At 29.9% G+C, this 6,096-nt stretch overlaps 1 long non-coding RNA gene across 1 annotated transcript; it reads right to left on the minus strand.

The window, feature by feature from the left end:
* Positions 1-615: 615 nt before the first annotated feature.
* Positions 616-3,034, minus strand: LOC115034398. Its single transcript, XR_003839761.1, has 2 exons — positions 2,924-3,034; positions 616-1,975 (listed from the first exon to the last, which is right to left on the minus strand). It is a non-coding gene; the product is annotated as an uncharacterized LOC115034398 (long non-coding RNA).
* Between the last annotated feature and the right edge of the window lie 3,062 nt (positions 3,035-6,096).

Consider the following 6,096-nt stretch of genomic DNA (forward strand, 5'->3'; position numbering starts at 1 on the left):
GCGATGCTTAACGGCCGTATCCATTTGAGCGTAGCGTGAAATGCCACCAGTGAGACATCTATACTATATATAATCAATGGTAATACGTTTATAAGTAATCATTAAACAGTTGAAAATTGATATTCACTAATTCGCTAATGTATTTTTTATATCCAATGAACATCATAGGTGTAACTAGGGTCAAGTATTGAACATATATGTATTCAACATTTGGAAGAGCTTAAATCTTTAATATATTAAACTTAATTAAAAAAATTATTTCATTTTGGACATACATTTTTAATAAATTTTGGCCTTTGCGGATATAAACTATAAATAACTATAGTTATTGCATTATTGATTAAATAAGTTAAATAAGTTTTGCCAGGGCCTCGCAGAAGGTAGCGCCGGCCCTGTAACCTTTAATCAAGCTGCTTCAATATCGCAATTTATTATAATTTTATTTTATGATATTGTGTTATGTATAAATAACTTTATATTAATTATTGTTAACGACATTGTATATTTTATTTAATATACTTTTAGTACTTTAAATTTATACTATATGAATGTTTATAATTAAGACGTATAATTTAAATACTTATATTGATATATTATATACTATTTTACGTTTTGTCGTTTTAAACACGTCATGGGCCCCCACACGAACTGGTTAATTTAGGCCCATTATCTTTTCGAAGATATAAACAACAATTAATAATTTGTATTTAATAAAATTAATATATTATTTTGACGAGAAGCTTGTGATGTATATAATTAGTAATATTTATATTTATACTGTTAATATCTAATATTCGTTTAGTCTTATATGTATTTATTATTAAATATTTTAATATGATCAATATCAGTCATATTATGTGATACACAGAGAGGCGCGTACATCGTAATCGTTACTATTTCATTGACTTAGGTTCAGGGGTTCTTAAAAAAATATCTCAAAAATCTTTCTTTTTTTTTGTGAAAGATCCATGTCCCCGGCACCCCCCCGGCACCCCCTCCACGAAGCACAAACGATCGCCCCGGCTTTGGACCAGGAATTCGAAATGGGGGGTGTCGGGGGACATGGACCTTTTTGTGAAAGTCGGAATAATATAACCTTTAGTGGTTAATGGTCATTATGATAACGGACGAGTCATTTAGGCGGAAAATGAAAACCAATATGGCTGCCGGATATCTGTTCGTTGGTATTGATAGCCAGATCGTCAATTAGTTTTGTTAGGTGGGCTGTAATCGAGTGTCCGTATCTGAGCGCTTGTCGCTCTCATATTTGCCTGATGTGTGTTCCTTGAGAAGGGATTGAAGTATTTTGTCGAATACTTTCGACGTGATGGTATTGGTTGTTTGGTATAATGTGATGTTTTTGAGGTTTGGGAATCATAATTATTGTAACAGTATTCCGGAGTTTTATAAAATGGAAATATCTAAGACAAGCCGTGAATAAATTATTTAGTCTAACGATAGCCAGGGCTGTTGGGTGTTTAATTGAAGAATTTGGTATGCCATTGTATCCTTGGAATTTTGCGGATGTTAGATTATTTCCTCGGGGGAAGTGAATATATTTGTTTTTTGTGATTCTGTTAAGCTCCTGGACTGAGAGTCTGACTTGTGGGAGGTCGTTCCCAGGTTTGGGAGTGATCTTGTCTTTCATTGTATCCTTAAATAGTTCTAAGTTTGACTTCAGTGGCACAATAGCAGATATTTTGTGTAGAAGGCGATTTATCTTATAAAATGAGTGGTTTTAAGTTGAGGGTGTCTATACATTTTTCCCATGCTGATTAGCAGTATGGTACCCATGAGACAGACTGTTTTAATATTATGTGTTTGAAACATTACAATAAACATAATAAAGTAGATTAAAAAATTAGCATATTTTAGTTCCGAGCACATGCATTAACACTCATTTTAATTCCACAATATTTAAATTATAAAACTACTTATTTAGTCAAATGCCATAATATTTACTTACTTAATCTTTCTGGAAAAATAAATAATTGTAATGTTATAGTGAATTATAAAATTTATAAAATTTCATAACTTAAGGTTCATTATGAATTCTTATGATTTTAAAAATAAAATAGAAGATATTTTTTTTATAATTTTGCAACTTTTTGTTTTTGATTTAACATTAGGGTATGAATTCTAAATAATGCATACCAAAATTTACTGTTACTGGGATCAAACTGATAAATTTATAAATATATCGGCATAAAATGACAAGAACTAAATTTATCAGCTGTCAGCAATAATTAATAAAGTGCATGATGCAAGTAAATGCGAATGATCTGAAATTTCTATATGGGAGGCTGTATTTTTTAACCCTCTATAAAAAAAGTTTCACAAAAGAGGAGTGATGAGTGTATTGATATAAAATGATGTGTGTGTGCATGTGTGTTTTTTGTCTAATATGTACATTTTGTAGAGCAGAATAGCTTCGATCTTCAACTTTAAGGGTTTCTTGTATCGACCTAAATGTAGTTGGTATTTGGAAAGTAATTCTCAGTAACTTTTAAAAGAAGTATTCACAATAAACAAAATAATAAGAAGAACCCCGGTTGTTATGCAAAACCACATTTCGGTAAAATCAATTAAGACATAGACTATTAATGTTCACCAAATATTTACACTAGCCATATTATTATATAATATGGCAAAATGTACATTACTCATAACATCATGACAAAATATTTTATTTCTATTTGATCGATTTATAGATATTTTAAATTTAATTTACGATTTAAGTAAAATAAAACGTATGTTAATAGGGGAAAAAAAGAATGAAAATGTAGCACAAGGTCCGTCATAAGTTACCGTTTTCAAAAATACCAAAAATACAATTATTCGTGTTAGATCAGAAAATTCAAGACAAGTTACAGGTGAAATATATATAGGTCATTGCATATTATAAATAATGAATAATACGTACTTTTATAATCATCAGCTAAATGAAAGTGTTCAGTTAATTAAAATAGAGTAAAATATATTATAGGCATATTTATACATTATGATTAAAGTGAACAATTTAAAGTTAATTAAAAAAAAGATACACATATTTAATTTTCAAGGTGGTGATAACTCTAGTAAATATTTATTTTATAGTTATAATAAAATAACATTAAAATATCAAACACATAGTTTAGACGATTCAAAAGTCAAAAGTCAATAATTAATAATTTAATTAAAATTTCAATAATATGTAATCAATATTGGAACAATATGTATTCATATACAACATAATCTCCAGAGATGGATTTATAACATTATATAAAATAAATTATTCAACAATGTTAATTAAAAATTTAAAAACAACGAATCAACTGTATGTCTGTATATAATTGATAAAATCATTGGAAAACTAAAACTATGGTATATTTCAGTGGATTGATAAGTTTATTCACATGATGAATTTTTATGGGGCAAGAATTTGGCGTTTTAATGACCTAAACTGTATGTCAAATAATTAAAAACCTAAATCAGTTACAATTACAATGGAATTGAACTTCATCCATCTTGACACAAGATGGCTGTAATATATCAACACATTCAACTATTCACAAACAGTTTTTGTGATTAAATCACTTCGAAACTGTATTAAATGTGTACACATGTATTAAATAAAAGTTAATAATATAATATACTCCGATCAATCAGCGGATGGTGCCGTATATAGATGGCAGGCTGGCGATGTATGGTCTTGGTAGAAGGTTTGTTCCACCGATAGCCTTGTCACAGTCGTTTAATTCCGTTCCTTTGGAGATCCTTGATTGTTCATTGTCGAGTCCGACTCATCAGTGTAAACATCATGTCACTGATGCTCATTTTCGTCCAATGAACAACTCAAATAAGTGTAACTGAGTATAGCCGGACATCTCAACTAAGTGCTGGTGCCCAATCACATGAGGTGGAGAGCTCGAATAAGTGGCATTTCGAACACGGGGAATTAAATGGACAACCCAAATAAGTGCTGTTTTATTGTCCTCAATCTGCGAATCATATTCTTTAACCGTTGTGTTGGTCTAGATGAGTTAGCTCAAATAACCCAGGTTTTTAGTTTTTAAATGTTCACCACATTTTTATAATAGCAATCACTATATATGATATAATTTACATTATTAATTATTACGTCCTGAAAAATATTTTGGCATTATTTGTGCGGTTTATAGATAATCTTCATTTTATTTTGATTTAAGTTCTCCGCTGTAGTAGAAATGGTTTCGGAGCGATTGTTTGTTACGGCATACGAGTCCTTAATGAACAAATAAAATAAGTGTCACTGGAAAAGCATAGGTGTATAGTTGGACAACTCAACTAAGTGCCGGTGTACAAAAACCTGTGGTGGACAAGTCAAATAAGTGCCTTCTCGAACACGGGTAATTAAATGGACAGCTAAAATAAGTGCCGCTTTATTGTCCTGTAATAATGTAATATGCGACTCACATTCCTCAACCGTTGTGGTGGTCTAGATTGAACAGCTCAAATAACCCAGGAGGAGTAGTTGGGAAAAAAATATTTTATGATTGTATAGAAGGAGTGAGAGACATGAGACTACGGGAGATCCGCTTTTATTGTTATTAGTGTTGAATACATCAGAGGTTTGGATTAGATAAAATTCAATTTTATAAAAAGGATTGAATGATTTTCATTAGTGGTATTATGGATGGTAGACATTGTGTGGAGTTTGTGAATTAGTTTGTGGTGCAAAATCTGTCGTATGACTTTTCTATGTTAAGGAATATAGGTGCAGGAATAACTGTTTTCCGCCAAAATGTCCCTCGATCGTTATACAATGACCGTTTACGACCAAAGGTAATTTTCCGATTCCCATCAAAAAAAAAAATTAATATATTAGAAATACTTAAATACTTTTTGAGAACCACTAATATCAACTTACCAAATCCCGCGTTATTATTCTTTTTATATAAATAATTTATGACAAATAGGAAATGAAGAATTCATATATTGAAAAACACATTCATAGGCATTTAACTATGCTCAAATTTGTTAAACAAATCCATATCATATACATGTCAAATTCATTAAAAATAGTAAAATCTTGTAAATATTTAGGCATTGAAATGTGCCACAACATTATATGGTAAGACCCCATAAAAAGACAACAATAAAGCTAAGAAAAAAATCTATGCTTTCAAAAACTTAAATAATTTACAAGAAATTAAGAAAATTAAAACTGTATACCAGACATAAGTGGAACCTATAATTAACTAAAGCATTGCTATTTGGGTGTGGTGACTACAATACAACACTAAATGTATTAAAAATAATAAAAACAGAATTAGGTATAAGAACTATTTCAAAAAATAATCATTTATATCACACATAATATCTGTACAAAGAATTAAATGTACTACCAATAAAAAAAAACTGTTCTACAAAGAATCAATAATTAATACTATTAACAATAACTTCAAATCCTAGTATATTGAACATGGTTATAACTTATAACACATGACAATTATCAGATATTGATGTACCTCTAAAGTGCAGAAAAATAATACGATCTACTTACTTACCAAAATTATATAATATGTATGCTACCATTAGACATCAAAGGAGTCAATCCTTCTATTCAAAAAAATAAAGTAACTAATAGGCTTCAGAATAAACAAAGTATATCCTTTTAAATATTTTATAGGTACCTTTAATCTAGCTGCTTCGTTATCGTAATTGATCATCATTTTAATTTATTTTATTGTACCTTTATATTAATTATTGTTATCGACATTGAATTTTGTATTTAGGTACCTTTAATATAGCTTACTAAGCTTAGTAAGCTTACCTTTGGCGGTAAACGATCAGAGTTTTAGAAAATGGAAATTTCTGAGGCAATTATTTAGTCTGACGAAATCAAAGGCTAGTAGGTGTTTAAGTGCAGCGTTCGGTATGTCATCGTATCTCGGGGTTTTGGTTTATAGTAGATTTTTTTATTATTTTCCATACTGCATTGGGGGAAATTAATATATTTGATTTTATTGTGATTCTGTTAAGATCTTCGACTGAGAGTCTGACTTCTAAGAAATCGTTCTCAGAGTTGGCTGTGTATATTATCTGCTCTTTCATTGTGTTGGAAAATAGTTCTAG

Source organism: Acyrthosiphon pisum, chromosome A3, assembly GCF_005508785.2.
Source record: "Acyrthosiphon pisum isolate AL4f chromosome A3, pea_aphid_22Mar2018_4r6ur, whole genome shotgun sequence".
Taxonomy (NCBI): domain Eukaryota; kingdom Metazoa; phylum Arthropoda; class Insecta; order Hemiptera; family Aphididae; genus Acyrthosiphon; species Acyrthosiphon pisum.